The 21,274-nt window shown below is 40.3% G+C and overlaps 2 protein-coding genes across 2 annotated transcripts in view; both read right to left on the reverse strand.

Annotated features, from left to right (window-relative positions):
- The window catches only part of LOC134226609 (open rectifier potassium channel protein 1), a 99,137-nt gene that overhangs the window by 76,545 nt on the left and 1,318 nt on the right, over positions 1 to 21,274 (reverse strand). The window lies entirely within an intron of this gene.
- Positions 1 to 21,274, reverse strand: part of LOC134221554 (uncharacterized protein K02A2.6-like) — a 102,330-nt gene that overhangs the window by 27,670 nt on the left and 53,386 nt on the right. The window lies entirely within an intron of this gene.

Below are 21,274 nucleotides of genomic sequence, written 5' to 3' on the forward strand. Positions count from 1 at the left end.
TTCTGCATTCGATACGAAACACGTTTGTCCGTGTACTGATTGATTCACTTTCCGACTGCACAAAGCCGAACTAATCACCGGATCTCGCGAAAGTTCTAAGTCCGATACAAAACACGCTGAATCATGCACTGAGTGGTTCACTTTCTGACTGCACAAAATAGAACTAATCATCCGGAGCTCGTGAAAGTTCTACGGCCGGACGAAGGACCTCAATCACAGTAGGGATGGTGAGGGACTTACAGCCCAAGTTATGAAACTTTGGAGCCCATGATGGCAGCAACAATTCAATAAGGCGATATGAGCCAAAATCCTTGGTAAAAGAGATGAGTGCTGCAGGGATACCGGATCATCTGCTAGGGGATCTCGGATGCTGGTTGGAGTCCCATAAGTTTCCTTGGGGGGGTCTGGTACTTAGGTCAAAGGTACAGGAAATGTTCAGCGGCGTTGTAGGCTCCCCACAAAATTATGGGAGAGCCGAGCATGGCCAGTACGCAATCGGAGAATAACCTGTTATTGCGGCCAGAGATTGGGCCATACGTAGTGTGGAGATGCTGTAAAACGGCGTCGAAAAATCTAACACGTTTTAGTTGATATTTAAATTCGAATTATTGCCACCGAAAGGCAGCATGCCTCCTCGGTGGGGATTGACAAACACTTTACAAACTACCGTACGAACGAGTGGTCTTTTATAGGCGCTACAGTATGGACAGACAATTCACAATAACATTTTGATGCGCATTCGATGGAACAGCATTTGCTCGCTTTGGCTTCCCTTTTCTACGTTGAAGCAATGAATGGCTACAAAGCAATATTTATTTGTTTCTGATCTGCGCGCGCTGTTGCTCGATAACGCCATTCGGTGGTGCAAGCGTAAACACCTGTTGATCCTTAAGATTAGGCCAATCAGTCCCTGCTTCGATGGAATCTTTAATTTTGCGTAGCTACGGCGTAGTGGAAGCCTTCCAGCTGCGTTCCTAATCTTCCCAGGCAACCTTCTTAAGGGAGGCAGTAATTCGACACCAACAAGAAGATCGGCGGTCGTATTGCCTGGAATTCCACAGTGCCCTAGTATCCAGGCAAATGCCGTGTACCGGCGCTGGATTGCAAGAATGGGCTTGGGCTACTCGCTCTGCAGCGCGGAATTAACTCTGACTGAGTTGGTCTAGACCAAAAGCGGCTTCTTCGATGGATACGTGGCTGCCATGAAAGCCGCTGCAGCTTAATTGGAAGAGGGATTCTATGATCTCCGGGTGTGGAAGAGATGAATTCGGCGGCACACGATGGATGGCATGGAACGCCATGCACGCACGGTTGAACGCCTTCGAGATATCGAGGGATACTTACTAGGTCTGCGTGTTTACCCTATCCACTAATCTGGTGCAGATGGGGCCAGTTCTGTACCTCATGTACCGCATGTTGTCTGAAGGCAAATCTTTAGTCTGTTTCGCTTCGAGTAAGGCAACACACGGGGATTCGACCTTGTGCTTCCCACGCCGGATAGTTGGCTTTCATATCTCCCAATAGAAGGATGAGAGAAGAGGTATCCCTAATGATATCACTCACCTTTTGTTTGATGTCGGGAAACGTTCCACAAAAGAAACAGATATCACTGGAACCCTGGGTGATTTTTCGACGCATATAGATAGTGTGGAGTTTATTCTAACTGTAGGCAAGCGGGAGCCTCTTGAAACACCTTATGCCATTGATTGTTCACTGCATGTGACTGACGATACATTTCTCGATTGCTTTGATTACTAAACCTCAATGATTTTGAAGCTGTTGAATATTTGCTTTACTTAGTAAACAACAAGTGCTGTTTGACTGCCACACATACAGGGTCGACAAATGGCAGCTGGACTAGATTTGGAGAAACCCTGACAGTGGAACGACTTATATAGAGATAGAGATCTCGGAAAGCGGACCCAGGGTACCAATGGAATCTCATTGTATTCACAGCGTCTGCAGCTTTTTTATTCATTACCAGACTAAGGGCGGAGTGGCCTGTGCACTACATAAAAGTCTTCTCCATTCAGCTCGGTCCATGGCTGCACTTCGCCAACCACGCACTCTGCGGAGGGTCCGCAAATCGTCCTCCACCTGATCGATCCACCTTGCCCGCTGTGCACCTCGCCTTCTTATTCCCGCCGGATCATTGTCGAGAACCATTTTCACCGGATTACTGTCCGACATTCTGGCTACGTGCCCGGCCCACCGCAATCTTCCGATTTTTGGTTCTCCCAACAGCTAATGCAACTCGTGATTCATTCGACTCCTCCACGTACCGTCCGCCATCTGCACCCCGCCATAGATGGTACGCAGCACTTTCCTTTCGAAAACTCCCAGTGCGCGTTGGTCCTCCACGAGCATCGTCCAGGTCTCGTGTCCGTAGAGAACTACCGGTCGAATAAGCGTTTTGTAGATAGTCAGTTTAGTACGGCGGCGAACTCTATTCGATCGGAGCGTCTTGCGGAGTCCAAAGTACATACGATTTCCAGCCACTATGCGTCTCCGAATTTCTCTGCTGGTATCGTTATCGGCGGTCACCAGTGAGCCAAGTACACGAATTCTTCAACCACCTCGATTTCGTCACCACCGATAGAAACTCGTGGTGGGTGGCTTACATTCTCTTGAGCCTATTCCTATCATGTACTTCGTCTTCGACGTGTTGATGACTAGACCAATCCGTTTAGCTTCGCTTTACAGTCTGATGTAGGCTTCCGTCCTCTCAAAGTTACGTGCCATGACATTGATCGTCGGCGAAACCAAATAACTGGACGGACTTCGTTAAAATCGTACCACTCGTGTTAATCCCTGCCCTTCGTATTACTCCTTCCAAAGCGATGTTGAATAGCAGGCACGAAAGACCATCACCTTGCCGTAACCCTCTGCGTGTTTCGAAGGGACTCGAGAATGCCCCTGAAACTCGAACTACGCACATCACCCGATCCATCGTCGCCTTGATCAACCGTATCAGTTTATCCGGAAATCCGTGTTCGTGCATTAGCTGTCATAGCTGGTCCCGATCGATTGTATTATATGCGGCTTTGAAGTCGATGAATAGTTGATGTGTGGGCACGTTGTATTCGTGGCATTTTTGCAGTACCTGGCGAATGGCGAACACCTGGTCTGTGGTGGAACGTTCGCCCATAAAACCCGCCTGGTACTGCCCCACGAACTCCTTTGCAATTGGTGCTAGTCGACGGCATAAAATTTGGGAGAGTACTTTGTAGGCGGCGTTCAGCAATGTAATTGCGCGGTAGTTGGAACAATCAAGCTTATCGCCCTTTTTGTAGATGGGACACAAGATACTTTCCATCAACTCCTGCGGCAGGACCTCATCCTCCCAAACCTTGGAAATCACTCAGTGCAGTGCTCTAGTCAGTACCTCACCACCGTGTTTAAACAGCTCTCCTGGTAGTTGGTCAACTCCAGGGGCTTTGTTGTTTTTCAGCCGGCCGATCTCCTCCTGGATTTCCTGGAGATTCGGAGCCGGAAGTCGCATGTCCTGCGCGCGTGCTCCTAGGTTAAATACCATACCACCACCGTTATCTGCCATATCGCCATTCAGGTGCTCATCGTAGTGCTGCCGCCACCTTTGGATCACCTCACACTCGTTTGTAAGAAGGTTCCCGTTTATGTCCTTACACATATCGGGCTGTGGCACGTGGCCCTTACGTGAACGGTTCATCTTCTCATAGAACTTTCGTACGTTATTAGCGCGGTACAGTTCCTCCGTCTCTTCACGGTCTCGATCTTGCTGCTGGCGCTTTTTCCTCCGGAAAATCGAGTTTTGTCTGTTCCGCGCCCGTTTGTATCGTGCCTCGTTCGCCCTCGTGCGGTGTTACAGCAATCTCGCCCATGCTGTATTCTTCTCCTCAACTAACTGCTCACATTCGCCGTCATACCAGTCGTTTCTCTGCTTCCAATGGCGGATCGAATATCTCTCCAGCCATCTTCAAGAGATGCTGCGCCTAGCAGCTCTTCCGTTGGGAGTGCCACTTCCAGCTGCTGCGCGTAGTCTTGGGCTAGTCTACCGTCTTGTAGCCACCCAATGTTTAGCCGCACGGACGACTCCGACGCGTGTTGTACACCGTCGAGAGTTTTGAGCGCAGACATACTGCAACGAGGTAGTGGTCGGATTCAATATTCGCACTGCGGTAAGTGCGTACGTTCGTGATGTCGGAGAAGAATTTACCGTCGATAAGAACGTGGTCGATTTGGTTTTCCGTTACTTGATTAGGTGATTTCCATGTGGCCTTGTGGATATTCTTGCGTCGATAAGCATAAGCAGTCAAACTCTCAATCTACTAAATTATAATGTTCTAAGACTCAGATATGAATATGTCGGTGGAAGATTTTATGTGATACATGATACATTATGTGGAAGATTTTGATTTGAAAAATGTATTGGAGGTAATCACTTTCCCTTCGATGCGACTCGAACCCACGACCCTCAATATGCTAGATTGGTGTTTTTTAACCAACTATGCTACGAAGGACCGCCGTCGGCCATCGCATCTTAGTGACTACTGAATGAGCCCGAGATTCTCAAATTGGACGCATAGTTGAATCACTCACAATCTATTTGTTAAGCCAACACTTCCACATGTGTATCTGAACAGTAGTTACATGGCCATATTTTGCTGAATTAGCTTGGGTAAATGTTCAAATAGTAGGGGTATTCACTTGACGGTGTAGGCTACTGCGTATCTGTTCATAGAAATGTTTCATAGGCGATTTGAAATATGTCCCTTGTGGTTGTGTATGAAACATTTCAATAATCAGATACGCAGCTGCCTATACTGTTGAGTGAATACCCCTAGTGTGTTCTCTGCATTGCGTTATAAATTTAATAGTTTGATGGACACAACTTTAAAATTTTGCAAAGGCAAGTTCATCTTCTCTTCGTGAATTGTCGAGCTATGCAATGTGGCAGGATATCATGGAATCTGATTGTTCTCTGCAGCAACAGAATTTAAAGCAAGAATGGCCAAGTGGAGTAAATTAGACTGTACAATTTTGATACATATTTATTGTATTAAAGCCCATTTTTCGTCATTGAAAAAGATTGACAGATAGACAGACAGCCAGATTCTTCATGTTGGGTGCTGAGGTCGCAACGCAACTAGTTGTCTCAAGCACACTAGCGCTGTCAAGTGGATGAAATCCGAACATGAATGATCTTCAAATCGATTATTTTGTTTCTCTGCACATGATCTAAAACTCAATGATTAAAGTTTTCTACGCATCTTTGTACAAGACGACATGTCTCAAGATTTAACCGATTTCGAGACCTTTAGAACCAAACTGGCTGTGTCACGCACACTTGCACCTTCAAGCGGATGTATCCCAAACTAAATTGCTTTTCATCGAAATGATTTTTATTTGCTACACAATATTGTAGAAGACGGCAAAATAGGAGTTTCATATACAAGTACTTGTGCCGCCAAGTGGATGAATTCCAAACTAAATGATCTTCAACTCAATTATTTTTATTATCTACACAGCTTAGTTGAATACAAGTTGGTACGATTGATGAAAATGATTCATAAATATTCAATCCAACTAGCAACCTCATCCACACTAGCCTGCGGATGAATTCCCAATAAAAGTGATCATCGTCATGATGATCTTTTCTTCGTCATACGAAAACTTTGTGGGCTTAATAGCCTACTTTAAACAGCTGTCAAAGTTAAAACTTTGTAAGAGATGTTTTTCTTAAATTTTATTAAATTAGAATTCGCAACTTTTTAGTACATTGCATTGATATTAAGAGGGGACTATTTAAGCTGAAAAATTCATGAAAAAAGGTGCGAAATAAAAATAGCATCACTTCAGTTTTTCATCAATGTTTGGTAATATTTTAACAAAAAACAGCTTAAAATTCATGATAAAGTTCTTTGTGATGACAGTAGGAGTCATTCTCTAGAATTACCTAAAAAAATTGTTGTTTGATGGACAGAATCATTTTTCCAAGAATGTTCAGCTCGAAATGCTCCCAGCGTTCAGGAAAACGATTTTTTTTTCATATTTATGTTGACGAATCGTTTACCTTTTGTATAAAAGTAACGAGCAATTACAACACAAAGGTTTTCTAAGGAATTAGGGCCTGGAAAACAGGCTAAACTCTCAAGACTTTCTATATTTTCCATAAGAATCTAGTTTTAGTCAACTCAGAGTTGTGAGTAGCCGCAATACCAAGCTGAAAAGCCGTGCTTAATAACACTTACCTCTAGCATTTCTAAGTGATCCTCCGACATAATCCTCGTCGTGAGGATCGTACCAATAAAAGATTTACTCGAATTTGAAAAAAAAACCCTCATTATCATCAATATTTCATCTTCAAGGTTTCGCCTAATTTTGAAAACCAGTTCTAGATGCAAATCGCACAAATAGTATTGTCAACCACCAAGACCATCAAGATTGAACTTGTCGGCCGCAGGAACTAAATTCCTCCATTGACTTGTGCAGCTAATGTACATCTCATCAAAATTGAAGCTATTATGTTTTCGTCACCTGCGCCACTTCAAGTTTTCGTTGCTAGGCAGAACTAAGTTCACATATCTTGATGGTATTCAATATGGCAATTCTGCACTACTTTGGTATGATTTACTCTTTTAGTTCACTGTTTCCTTGAAATTTCTGCACTCATGTTTTGCCGTAAGCTGGCTTCTATTCCCTTGTTTGTCTTTGCGATGGCCATTATTGAAATTTTCCTAAAATCGTTCGACTACAGTAGGAGAAGGGGGGGGCAAACAATGCTTTAATGTCTTGGTTATAACGATTTTCTTGGGTATTTTTACGTCATGCAGCAGTTACACAATATAGCGAGCTGATGACATCCTTAAATTGTAGGAAATCTCAATCATATTGATAATATTAATGTTTCAAAAAAGGGGTATTTCGTTGCTTTGTTCTTTGGGAACAAAGCACCGCGTCGGAGAATCAGCATTCTGGTATGGACAGTGCGTGGAGACGCGTAGTGCATTGTAGGGTACTCCAACTAGGGCGTTTTGCCTCGCCAAAATGTTAGATGTTTCGTCATAATGTGGAAAATTTCGATTTTTCTAACTTTCCTATCTATTGTATTGATACTTTCTTCACCCAACCTACATTTTGGGGCCTCTTCTCCTATATAATTGGAAGCCTTTTAAGAATCGATTTCACTGAAAAAGAGACATGCCTCATTCCAGGATTTAATTTTTACAATCTATTTCAGGAGAATATGCTACACTCGCCCCATTAGCATTAGCATTAGCATTAGCATTGAGCAATTCGCACAAATTCGTAGGTGGTACAAGCCAAGACTATTGTATGAAAGTAGCATCACTTTCATCCGTTACCACAGATAATAATTTGGCACTAATCATTATCTCTTAGATGGAAGCAATGCACTCTCCAATAGTCGAGATCTGTCCTGGCCACGTCCTTGCGAATGCTGAGGAAGAGAAGGATGGTTTGTTGGACACCTACTTAAGAAAGATGCAGAGAACTCTACGACCTCTCATAGGTGCCACGGAAGGTTTTGGGATTGTGTGGAAGGCTATAACAGTAGGAATCGTTTTGGTATAACGTGAAACACAGAAAGAACTAAGATAGAAATACCAAGTAGGAAAGGGACGAGCCTGGAATTGAACCCACGACCTCCTGCTTATAAGGCAGAAGCGATAGCCACTAGACCACCGAGCTCGTCATTTTTCCCAAGGATCCCCTCTTGGTTATTTAATGTAAACTATGACTGAACTGCCATGGTGATGTAATTTTTGATGTGCAGTATTTAAGCTTTTTAAAACAGAAATCGGCAAAACTAATCCGCAAGATCATCGAGGATCTCAAACTCAGTCTAATCAAAGATTGTGTACGAATTGAATTGATAATTTATCTCAAAATAAGATTTTTTGAGATTTTTTTAGGAAATTGGATCAAAACGGACACGTTCTGGTGTGGTAATGTGTACAATATGAAGTACATACTTTTTTTCACCGAAATTTTATTTTGAAAAGTTTGCAAGCTTGGCGTTTTCGTTGGTAAACAATACTACCAACGAAAACGCCAAACGTTCAATAAAAATTTGAATTTCCGAGTTTTGTTCAGGCCAATGGCATTTCTGAGTGGTTTTATTGATGTAACATGTAACATTTTATAGTTAAATAATTGTAAGATACAATTTTAATTAAATAATATAGAAATATTTTAGAGTGAATCCTTCACTACCATAACCTTCTTTTGTATTAAGTTAATTGTGGGAAAAATGTAAACCTCGACCCATTCGGCCATTCCGTTCCGGAGTTATTAAAAAAACATTGTTATTTTCGTTATTTTTCTCAAGGGTCCCATCTTGAAAAAAAAACTCAAAATCGGATTTTTTTTTTCAAAAACTGCGCATTGCATTCAAATGAACGCAAATAAATGTGAATTAATGGAAATAACTGAATCTATCTCCCTAAAGTGCAATTTTGACCTCTCTTCCCGAGCAGGAGAAATTGGGCTCAACAATACTTAATTCTGTTATTGATACCATACTCTGTCATGAACTAGCCCTGCATAAGAGGTAAAATACCAAAGGAATAATACCAACAATTAATATGCACAATAACACATAACAGCCATAACACCCTCTGTTATTAAATTATATTTCAATACCAAATGCATAATCAATTATTGTTCGTTTGGTATTGAAATACCTAAGCATGGTATGCCTCAAGTATTCTGCATATAAGTTTATGGTATTTTTTTTGGTATTTTACCTCTTATGGCTAATCATACCAATCATACCAAATTCTGTTATCGGCTAAATCATACCAATTTCTGTTATCGAGGTCGTCGCTCCTGCTCGAGTTATGGGCTTTTCTTGTTACTCTTATGTGTTTTCTTGTTTTATAATACACGAGAAAGGCACCATAATCGCTAGGTGGATTATTCTGTTTTTTTTTTATATATATTTCAGGAATTCAGAATAAGTAATTCAAAAATATTGAAGCGTTACTGAAACCTCATAGTCAGTTGCTGTGCTTGCGCCAGAGCGGTATCTTTTTTCAAAATGAAAGTTTTGTCCGAAGATGTTGATTACAATTAACCTGCAATGGGTGAATCACTGGTTCTTCTGGGAAATAGATAATCACATCAAGAATTATAAACCCAAAGGCATTTGCAATTATGGTCTACAGCAGTGTGGTTTAAATATTGTACTCTAGTTTCTTCACACACTATGGATCACGCATTGACATAACATACCAAACGCGACGCTTCCCAGTGGATATGCTTTGTCTGAATTTACAAAACGCCTCAATTATATATTCTTGTATACACTCAAGGCCAGAATGAAAATGCATCAGATCAAATTTGTAGACCACTGGGGCTAGGTCAATAGCCTTTTGGCCCTTTCGAGCATATAGCTGGCTGCTTGAGGTTTGAAGAAAATATTTTTTAGTTACCAGATAAAGATTGTCGCTGTCGTCGCTGTCCGAAACACCTTTTGCTGGCGAGGATAGGGGAGCTAAATGTCATAGAAGGAAAATTCATACGATTTGACAGCTTGGTACCCAACATGTTCCGGACAGCAGAATAAAGGGAACCGAAGCGACAATCTTTATCTAGTAACTAAAATATCTTTTGTTTGAAGTGTGGGAATGCTTCGTGGGGATTGAGGGAACTGAAGTCTCAAAATAAACACATTTTAAGAATTTGTGAATGAACCTTTGTTGTCTCATGGTAGAATCTTCATAAGCCCCTCCATATAATAAGGTTCAAGCTCCAAAAAAAGGTTCATAAGCCTTCTTTCAAGAGGCTCGTAGGCCTCTTTTCAAGTGGTTTGGAAGCCTCCCTTCGAAGTGGCTTGGAAGCCTTCCTTTAAAAGGCTCGAAATTTTTCTTTCAAGAGGTTCAGAAACGTCCTTGGAAACCTTCCTTCAAGAGGCTCGGAACTCTTCTTTCAAAAGGCTTGCTAGCGTACTTTTAAAAAGGGGATCCGAAGCGTCCTTTATCAAAAGCCTCTCTTCAAGAAGCTTTGAATTATTTTTTCAAGAGGCTCAGAAGCCTACTTTCAAAATACTCGGAAGCCTCTTTTTAAGTAGCTCGAAAATTATCGGAGACAAGCCTGCTTAGTGCTGAAAGTCTATTTAATAAAGATAGTACTGGCTCGAAAGCCACCTTTCAAAAGGCCCCTAAGCTTTACATCAAGAGGTCCAGAAGATTCGTTTCAATACGCGTGGAATCCTATTTTAAAGAGGCTTCATTAGTCATAAAAATCCTGTAGGAAGTTCGATGAGTAATCCTACCCGAGCAGCACCCATGTTTCAAATAGATCACTGCAATATCTATACCACCAGATTCAGTTACAATTAAGTCGCAGCAACCAAATTCCCAAGTAGCACATGTAACAACTCTTAAATATAAAAAAATAAATGAAAGGTTACATAATGGTCGGATTTAGGATGCTTGAAACATTCCAAGTCGCGGTTGATTGCATTCGGGTCATTTTTCAGTCATCTTGAAACTAAATGTATTATAAGTTTTTAAGCAGTTACAGGGTCACTGAATTGTAACCATAACATTGAGCTGTCATAAGTGCTTAGTCACAATAAAGTTTTTAATTAGTTACCGAAAGACTATCCGAATAGTAGTTGCCAAGTAACAAAAACACCACAATAATTTCATGATATATAGTGAGAGAGCCTCCATCCTGATTTGAATTTCTAACACCATTGATGTCTGGTGCTGAATTATAATTTTGAGACAGAGATACTGCACATGCACACTTTTTTGTACATTCACTAATTTGGAATTGAATTTTATAATTAAAACACAATGCGAATTATTCCAAAAGTTGCCAAACGTCAAACGAAGCGAGTTACCCTGAAACATCAATAGCTATGGAAGCAAATTACAGTGTACCTAGTCACATCAGTGTTGCAAAAAAAAAATGTTACTAGTAACTAATCTTCACAGTCGTAATAGTTGCAATGTAACTTGTTTATGATTTGTAAAAATGATAGGTTACTTGTAACCCGTATGTAACGGATTTGTATAGCCCTATTTATATAATTAACACTGCATGTGAAATGATTGTGTCCATATCGGAAATCGTTGTATACTGAAAAGTTTCATGAAAAAACGAATTTTTGTATTACCGTTTACATCACTAAGTAATATCGTCCAGCTTAATATTGTTTAGTGCACAGCAATTTGACAAAACTATTTGATCGCGCAGCGGATAGGACCCTATAAATACGTTGTGTTGTAGTACGGATTTAATTAAAAGACGACCGTTTTTGAGCCATCCAGCCATTGCGGAGGCAATTTGAATACTGTTTATTTCTATCAATTCATTCTACATTCAATCATTTTATATCTGTAGTAGTCGATAGGGAGCAGAGTGCTTGCAGCTATTATTTGGCTTAAGAGGCACTTCTTTTATAAAATTAGGTAGATCGAACGTACTTGAGTGTTAAGTCAATACAGTTACAGTTAAGTACAGTAGATAGACTACTAAAAAATATTTAAGCTCTTTAAGTGAAATGGATTCAACCGTCTAAGACGAGTTTAGTACTTTCCATTTAATTTCACTACGTTTTGTTATCTTTGCAGATACGTATTTCGACCTCAACTGTGAGGCCGTTTTCAGTGTCTCGTACTTGACTCGACTTCTAATGCTTTTCCGAGAAAAGTCGACTTTTGCTTCTTTGAAAAGACATCTACTAATCTCGGAAATTTGCATTTAGATACAATTATTCAAAGTTTTTTTTTCACATAGCTGTTTTTTTCCATAACTTTTAAAAACAAGAACAACAACAGTACATTGGTGATTATATGCTCCTTTTCGACCAAAATTCCTGATTTATAAAATGTGGAAAAATACATATCCGTCACAATTTGTGTATCAATCTTCCTATGATATTACTAGTAGACATAAAATTTCCATTCCTATTTATAAAGGAAAATGAAACACTAATGAAGTAGATAAGAAAATTATTTTGAGCTTTTTAGTGGAATGTCTTCACTTGTCATAAGACGAGTTTTTTTTTTTTTTTTCCAATTTCGTTTATTTGGTAGGCTCAGGCGTGTATAACACTTTACGGAGCCATGGTTCTTTATGATATATACAATCAATATCATTTAATTTTTCAGTTAGTAAGAGGGGGGTAGAAGCCAGCGTACTCGTGGTGACTCGAGGTTAGTTTACAATGTTTAAGGATGGACGGGGCTTAGGATTTGGGATCAGGAAATTTCAGCTTCTCATCCGGGCATTTGGCGTCAGTGACGATGTGGCGTGTCGTCGTGCTCGAGGAATGGTTCGACTGGGAGCATCTTCCGGATGGCAAGAGCTATGGAGCTCTACGGAACAAAAAGGCAGAGACAGACCAAAAAACAAAAACTTTAAAGAAAGAAAAAAAAAACAAAATGTTAGATTTTGATGTCAGAAGCACAAAGAAAACTATAAATGGCCTGCATATAGACAACATCACGATCTCCCAAAACACCGCGAACTTCCCTGAAGGGTTGTTTACCTCGGGCCACAAGGGTATCCAATAATTGCTCTCTGGAGGCGTCATTTTCCGAGCAGGACCAAACTACGTGATCGATGTCATCATAACCGGCTCCGCACCTACATAAGTTGCTATCGACAAGGTTTATTCTGTACAGATGTGCGTTTAGTGAATAGTGATTAGACATAAGTCTCGACATCACGCGAATGAAGCCTCGACTTAAGTCCTCACCTCTGAACCACGCTCGCCCAGAAACTTTTGGAACTATGGAAAATAGCCACCGTCCGAGTTCATTGTGTGTCCAATTCTTTTGCCAACTTTGAAGAGTACTCTGACGGACTAATGGGAAAAACTCGTTGCTCGAGAATTGTCTATCATAAACCTCACCTTCCTGTGCGCCCACCTTTGCAAGCGAGTCTGCCTTCTCATTGCCGTAGATTAAGCAGTGAGATGGGACCCAAACAAAGGTAATCTTGAATGATCTTTCGACCAAAACACGCATCTGCTCTCTTATGTTTGAAAGAAAGTAAGATGCGTGCTTAACAGGTTTCATCGACCGGAGTGCCTCGATAGAACTAAGACTATCCGAGAAGATGAAATAATGGTCTACGGGCTGATTGGAAATTATCCCCAAAGCGAAGTTAATTGCTGCCAGCTCAGCAACATAAACCGAACACGGTTCCTGAAGTTTCGGAAAGTTGGTTGAAGTCACATTGAAAACACCGAAGCCAGTGGATCCGTTGATGCGAGAACCATCAGTGAAATATCTGTTGTTGCAATTGACATGTTCATATTTTTCATAAAAAAGTGAGGGAATAGATATTTGTCGAAGATGATCTGGTATTCCTTGAATAGCATGTTTCATGGACAGATCGTATACAATTGAGGAACTGTCGTTGGTGAAGTGAACTCGAGGGGGATTATAACACGGAAGACAAAGATCTGATGATATGTAGTTGAGATAAACTCTCAGGAATCTTGAACGACAAGTTAGTTCAAGCATATTATCGAAGTTATCTAGAACAAGTTTGTTACTTGTTCCACATTTGATGAGTATTCTAAGTGAGAGCTCCCAGTAACGGTGCTTTAAAGGAGTGACTCCAGCAAGCACCTCCAGGCTCATGTTATGCGTTGAATGCATGCAGCCAAGGGCAATACGCAAACAACGATACTGAATTCGTTCCAATTTGATCAGGTGGCAATCAGCTGCTGAGAGGAAGCAGAAGGAGCCATACTCTAAAACAGAGAGAATAGTCGTTCTATAGAGTTTGATGAGGTCTTCCGGGTGAGCACCCCACCATGTTCCGGAGATAGAACGTAGAAAATTGATCCTTTTCCGGCATTTTTGTATCAAATACTCAATGTGGAGTTTCCAGGTACATTTGGAATCAAACACGACCCCAAGGTATTTAGAAGATAAAGATTGGTTGATGTCATCATTCAACAGTTTTAGTTTCAGTTGAGCTGGGTACCGCTTCCTAGTAAACACAACCAACTGAGTTTTTTGCGGTGAAAACTCGATCCCCAAATGTCTGGCCCAAACAGTCAGATTATCTAAGGTACTTTGCAATGGTCCTTGCAAGACAGCTGCACATGGACCTCTTAGAGAGACCACGGCATCATCTGCAAGTTGTCTGAGCGTGCATTGTCCTTCCAAACAATTGTCAATATCTTTAACATAGAAATTATAAAGCAAGGGACTTAAACATGATCCTTGGGGAAGGCCCATGTAGCTATTTCTGGAAGTTGTCAGAGTGCCGAGTGTAAAGTTCATTTGTTTTTCTGACAACAAATTATACAAGAAATTGTTCATAATAACGGGTAATCCACTACTGTGCAGATTGTCTGACAGTACTTCTATGGAAACTGAATCAAAAGCGCCCTTAATATCCAAGAATACTGAAGCCAATTGCTCCTTGTGCGCAAAGGCCAGTTGTATATCTGAAGAAAGCAACGCTAGACAATCGTTTGTTCCTTTCCCTTTCCCGAAATCCAAACTGAGTATTTGAAAGCAATGCATTTTCTTCGACCCAATGGTCGACTCTTGAAAGGATCATTTTCTCCAATAATTTTCTCATGCATGATAGCATGGCAATCGGTCGGTATGAATTGTGATTAGACGCTGGTTTCCCAGGCTTTTGAATAGCTATTACTTTGACCTGTCGCCATTCAGGTGGCACAATGATGTACTCCATGAAGCAGTTGTACAGGTCAAGTAATCGTCTTTTGCGATATCTGGGAGATTTTTAAGAAGATTGAATTTGATGTTATCGCATCCCGGAGCAGAGTTATTCGATGAAAGAAGAGACATAGAAAGTTCCAGCATTGTGAATGGTCCACCCAAAGAACCGGGATCAGTGACTGATTCTCGAAATAGCGGTTCTGCTGGTACGGAATCTGGGCAGACCTTTTTGCGAAGTTGAATATCCATCGATTGGAGTATTCTTCACTCTCATTGGTGGAAATGCGGTTCCGCATGTTGCGAGCCGTTTTCCAAAGTGTTGTCATTGAGGTTTCTCGTGATAGTCCCTCGACAAAACGTCGCCAGTAGCTACGTTTTTTGCCTTGAGAAGATTTTTGAGTTTTCTTTCGAGCCTCAAATACTCTTCAAAAAGCTCTGACCTTCCGTGTTTACGGAAGGCCTTGAAGGCATCAGATTTCTCAGAATACAACTTAGTACATTCATCATCCCATCCAGGAGTGGCTGGTCTTCTGATGACAGATGTACTTGGAACACGTCGTTTCTGAGCTTCTAGTGCGCTTTTTTGAATCAACTCAATAAGGAATCGATATTCATCCAAAGGTGGAAGAGTATCAGTTGAGTCAATACCAATTTTTACCGCCGATGCAAATTTTTGCCAGTCAATGTTCTTCGTGAGATCGAAAGGAACATTAACTGGCTCAGATTGTTGATAGCCACTCTTAATTGTGGTGACTATCGGCATATGGTCACTACCATGGGGATCTTGAATTACCTTCCACGTGCAATCTAATGATAGTGAATTTGAACATAAAGACAGATCAATACGGCTTTGTTGACCATTTGGTCCTATTCGAGTTACTTCACCAGTGTTCAAAATATTCAAATTGAAATCGTCACACAAATCATAGAAAATAGGCGCTCTATAATCGTCATACGTTTCGCCCCATCCAATACCATGTGCGTTCATATCACCCAATATCAATACTGGAGATGATAGGAGGGAGACTGCGCTCCAAAAATGTCGACGATTAATAGAGGCATTTGGAGGAATGTACACTGAAGCTATGCAAAGATCTTTATTCTTCACATTTACTTGGCATGCGACGATTTCTAAGCCGGGAACAGTCGGAATGGGAATTCTGTAGAAGGAGTAGCATTTTTGATCCCCAAAAGAACGCCACCATAATGATCATCCTGATCTTGGCGAATAATATTAAAATCGTGGAAGTTGATTTCATCTTCAGAAGAAAGCCATGTTTCACAGAGTGCAAATATATCGCAACCGGAATTGCGAATCAAGACTTGAACACGTCTAATTTATTTTTCAGACTATGACAGTTCCACTGCAGCACAGTGATTGTATCTTGGGTATTGGCCGTATTATCCATCGAAAGATACAATTCCTGCAAGAAGGGGCCATGAAACAGTCAATTGCTTCAGATAACTTTCCACTGTTGGTATAAAAAGGTCAATGATAGGCCTCAATGAATTCGGAATATTGAATAAATTCAAAAAGCGGTCCACAAGGTCCTTAAAGGAGATCAATCCTCGCTTGGACGGAATACTTTTACTAGAAGTGCGAATTACTTTTTTTCTTTCGTTGATTCTCCTAGCCGGATGTTTCTTCGAAACATCGGATTTTGGCAATGGCGGGAATGTCTTACTGCAACTAGGATCAAAAGAAGCAGTAGGGACAGGTTGCTTCGGGATTTTAAATAAACCCCCATTACCTTCAGATTTTGCCAAGCTTTTATGGATGATTTTTGTTCTCTTGCGGCGTGATCCCGGGGAAGACGGTTGCTTCCTCTTTTCGGGCACGTGTACCTCCGCAGGATCATCCATATCGGCTGCGTCAGAGTCCAATTCATCAATGGATATGGAATCATAATAATCACTTACACGAACGGTGGCTGAAATAGCAGTCGATGCAGTGGCTGTGGCGGATGTGTCTTGCGACTTAACCATTTCCGCATACGACTGCTTGGAGCGCTGTACCAACGAGCGCTTCACTTTTGGGTGCGCTTTTTGTACACCGGGCATTCCTGCAAACCATGGGGAGGATTCAAACCACAATAAGCACATTTTGTTGCCTGTTGCTGGCAGGACTCCTCCCGATGCCTTTCAGAACATTTGCCACAACGTGGTTTGTTGTCACAAAACTCGGCAGTGTGACCAAGTTGTTTGCAATTGGTACAATTAAATACCCTTGGCACAAAAAGACGCACCGGAAATAGCATGTTTTCAATATCAACATATTTTGGGAGCATCGAACCGGCGAACGTCACCCGAAGCGAACCTGACTTGGAATATACCTTCTTTCCATCTACCGTGGCTGCTGAATGCAATTCCTTGCAGTCCAGAATATCCACGGTAGACTCCATTGCATTCTTTAGGCGGCCTTTTCCCGCAAGTACATCCTTGCAAGTCAGGCTCGCTGCGTTGATCACACCTTCAATTTCGACCTCCCGCGAGGGACATAAACCATATATTCAACATTGTACGCCCTGTCGCCAGCAATTTCATTCGCCACCTGGTATGTAGGTGCGGTGATGCGTAGTTTGTTCCTGTTGATCTGGCTAAAATCAAGCTTCGGAAAACGACGCGTCAAATCTCGTTTAATGCCGAGAAAATCTAGGCTTTTTACTTTCTGCCGAAAGTAAACAACCCAAGGCCCAGGCGAAGCCGCATGGTACAATCGAGTGCGCCCTCCATTTTTAGCAGGCACATTGCCTTCTCCAGTCTCCTCCTCCATTCTCACCCCGCAAGGTGGAAGGATAATTTTGCTTATACTAACTTAGAACTAATAGCAAATTAGAAAAAAAAACTTAAAAAAAAACTAATTCGATTAATTCTAAGCAGTCCCACTCTGTATCAAACAGAAGGGAGAACAATAAAAAGTTTTGCCACTTATCTGCCCCTGCTGCTGTAGGTAGCAGCAGTAACAATAGCCTGCTTCACTGGCGTCGCCAGAAGCAGCTACTTCACTCGCCGACAGTGATCGCCTTGGATCCGTAGGTAGGAGCGCACCACACAATAGCCTTTTCACTACCGAACACAATCCGCGATGAGACACAGCACACACGTCTGGCTCGTTCGAACTATCGGCACGGAATGATAAGACGAGTTTATACAATCCCATTGAAGGCGCGAAGATTTTAGCTAGCTAAAATGATAGGTTTCACCAAAAATTCCATTCCGCACATTTATCTCTGCTAAAATAACATAAAAATAACACTTTGCATAAAACCATTTGCGATATGTTATTTTAGATTCATGTCTTCAACTTTTTGATTACTGACATTCAATTTCAGTGACATTGTGACCTGATTTGTTTTATTTTCGTATTAAATACATAACAAAGTTTCATGACAACAATAAAATGTTGACAAGTAGAAGTCAGTAAATAGTTACAATGTGGCAATCAAGACCAGAATGCTTCAGTTACTGTAACATAGAAATGTTACGGATGGATTACAGCGCAACTTAATGTAAGACCGTATAGCTAGTTACATAGTAGCTCAACTTTTTGCGCTTTTTTGGTTGCACTAGTGTTACAGATACAGTCACAGTTATTAAAATTTCACATATAATTTTGTCGCATATCGATCACCGTAATTCAATTGTGACAATCTGTGCTACTTGGGTTTGCATCAATTGTGCTGTTTGGGTAATTTGAATTGAAAAGTTTCACGGACTTATGAAAATTTTAGCCAACTTTATGGAGAGCAATTGATCAGGTCAATTTTTCATATATCTTATGAATAACGCTTATTTCCATTTACAGCAAAAAACATAGGGGGTACCTAATTTAATTAACAAAAGTTCGAAGGGATACCTCTCAAGAAAAAGGTTGAGAACCGCTGACCTATATCAAAAACTGATTCTAAACAATTGAAAATGACAATAAACAATAGTTAAAGAAGGCTAAGAAAAAAATTCAAAAGACAAATGCGAAAAGAGCAATAGGGTGGGATTGTTCAATCCCTTTTTCATGAATATAAGTGGGGAAAAAATTACGAATAAGAACAACAAGAATCTTAACAAGGAAAGAACATTAATCAAATGTAATTTTAATTATTAACATGAATATGGTTGGCGCATGAGAATAAATGTCAAATCTAATCGATTCACAGTCCTTTTTGATCGAAATTGATTAAAACTACGCTAAAAGTAGCCTCACACCTTGAGAATCTTGTCCATTGATTTTGTTCCCATGTGCTTCCAAAAAAGCGGGACTTATGCAATTTTGTTGGGAAAAGTTAAAAAATCCTGACCAATTTATAGTCTGGTTTACAGCTCGGACTCTTGGAGATTTCCACCTGATAATATTTTAGTCCCGTAAATATTGTCCACACACATGGAAAAAAAATTACAGTGGATGATTCCGAAATAAACATTTAGAGTAAAATCAGCAGTGATTCAAATCTTTCGGGGCTGTCAGTTTGAGTATAAATCTGAAACATTCATTTTCCCAGCAGATTCATTTTTTATAGGATTCAGGCAGGTATTTTCGTCTTTTCGTCATAGTCTCGAAAACCAATAAAAGAGAAACTTTTTTGACAAACTCATCCGTATCAAATCGTAAGCTCAGGAGATACGTTCTGCTATAGTGGAGTTCTAGCTAAAGGACGTTCCTTTCGATGGTTTTAGCCCCTATGACGATGAACGGAAATACCTGCCGTGTCCCTACTAGTCAACTGTCAAAAAAATAAAACTGATATAACGCTCAGTTCTATTTTTTGCAAATTGGAACCACAAATGAATCACGAGATTCAAATATTTTTCAATTGTTTTGGTGTATGAATTCGTTATTTTATCTACGGATCAATCCACTTTACAATTATGGCGCCTTTCTTGGCAGCAACATATTGATTTAATTTTATTGAAAATTTGAAAAACATGAATGGAACACTGTTGGGGAAACCGGCGAGTTTGTTCTATTTTGCTCCAGATTCAAACTAGAATAGTAGATTTGGAATGAAACTAAATCTTTGCCCGGGTGCTGCATATGTCACAATGAACTATTTGCAGCACCGCAATCTAGATCAATTTCCGTGCGTTTGATTTGTTTTCCTCAACAGCTGACCCAACATTTTATTCTAGTGTTTTTTTACATTTAATTCACCAACTTTTTGTATATACAAACCTCGCGGATCCCAAAACGAATCGATAAGGGAAAAATCTTGCAATTTGACGCGACTCCTTAGGTTGTCCATATTACCTCCAGTCCCCCTACCATTAGATTATGCCTGCGAATGGTATACATATAATGGCTAGCCTTATTTTCGTCCAAATTTCACTTATTTTTTAAATCTTTTTTGATTTTCCTCACTGCCACGTCATTGTCGTATCCAAACAAATTTTCACTTGATTCACTCTTCGGCCAAATGTCTTTAATCTTAAGTCGAAAATGTAAAGCGTGTTTATGCAGAATCGATCTCTGAATGATCTTAATTTGTTTTTTTTAGGCACGCTTTGTTCAATTATGTATCCCATGTCAAACTACTGTGATTCCAAATGCCTACCATGATTGGATTTCAAATTGGCTATCATTGCTATCACTATCATCGCAATAATAAATGTAAAATGAAAACATTTCATTTCATTTTAAAATAATTCAGCATTCACGAGACGAGCCAGCCTAGGGCTGAAAGTCTCGCTAATAAAAACACAAAAAAATTCCCCATAAACTATTTTTTTGCAATTCCTGATCATAATATCTAGTTTACTGTTCGCCTTTGTATGATAAAATGGCCTACTTTTCCATACCAGCGAAATGGGTGCTTTAATGAACATTATGCAACTCCAATGGGTTGCATAATATTCATTATAACACTCGTTTGGGTGCTATGATGAAAACCCAACATCAGAACATTAGTTACATGACTACATTTTGCTGTTTTAGCTTGGGTAAGTGTTCAAATACTGTATTCTCTGCGTAGCGTAATAAATGAATTAGTTTGATGGACATGACATCAAAAATTTCCAAAGGCAAGTACATCTATCGCTTTACGGCTTATCGAAGTATGCAATGCGGCACGGTACAATGGAATCTGATTGGTCTGTGCAGCAACATAATTTATTGGCAAGAATGATCATGTGGAGTAATTTGGGCTGTACAATTTGGAACAGATTTAAAAAATTAAAGTCCATTTTCCGTCATTGCAAAAAATAGTGTGTGCAACTCGTTGTAAAACTCGATTTTTTCAGCACTCGTAGTATTTATCCAACTCGGCACGTACAACTCGTGCTGAAAAAATCATCTTTTTGCAACTTGTTGCACAAACTACTATTTAAATAAGTGTTATTATTATACAATGAGAAATACGTTCTGCTTTATCAAACATTTATCGAATAAAAACTGAATGATTTTTAGGCTGACTGTACTTTCCACACATTTTCTGAATTTCGAGGCGATATTTTCCTAAATATTTACGGAAAATTCTTTCCAATTTCCACGAAAAAACTCATTTGAATTTCGATGAGTAATAAACTCTGAAACTCTGACTTTTCCACAGGAAATACTTGTAATTTTTCATCCACAGGATAGTCCTTTAAATTTTCAAGGAAATTCAGCCAAATTTCTT

The sequence above is a fragment of the Armigeres subalbatus genome, chromosome 3, assembly GCF_024139115.2.
Source record: "Armigeres subalbatus isolate Guangzhou_Male chromosome 3, GZ_Asu_2, whole genome shotgun sequence".
Lineage (NCBI taxonomy): Eukaryota > Metazoa > Arthropoda > Insecta > Diptera > Culicidae > Armigeres > Armigeres subalbatus.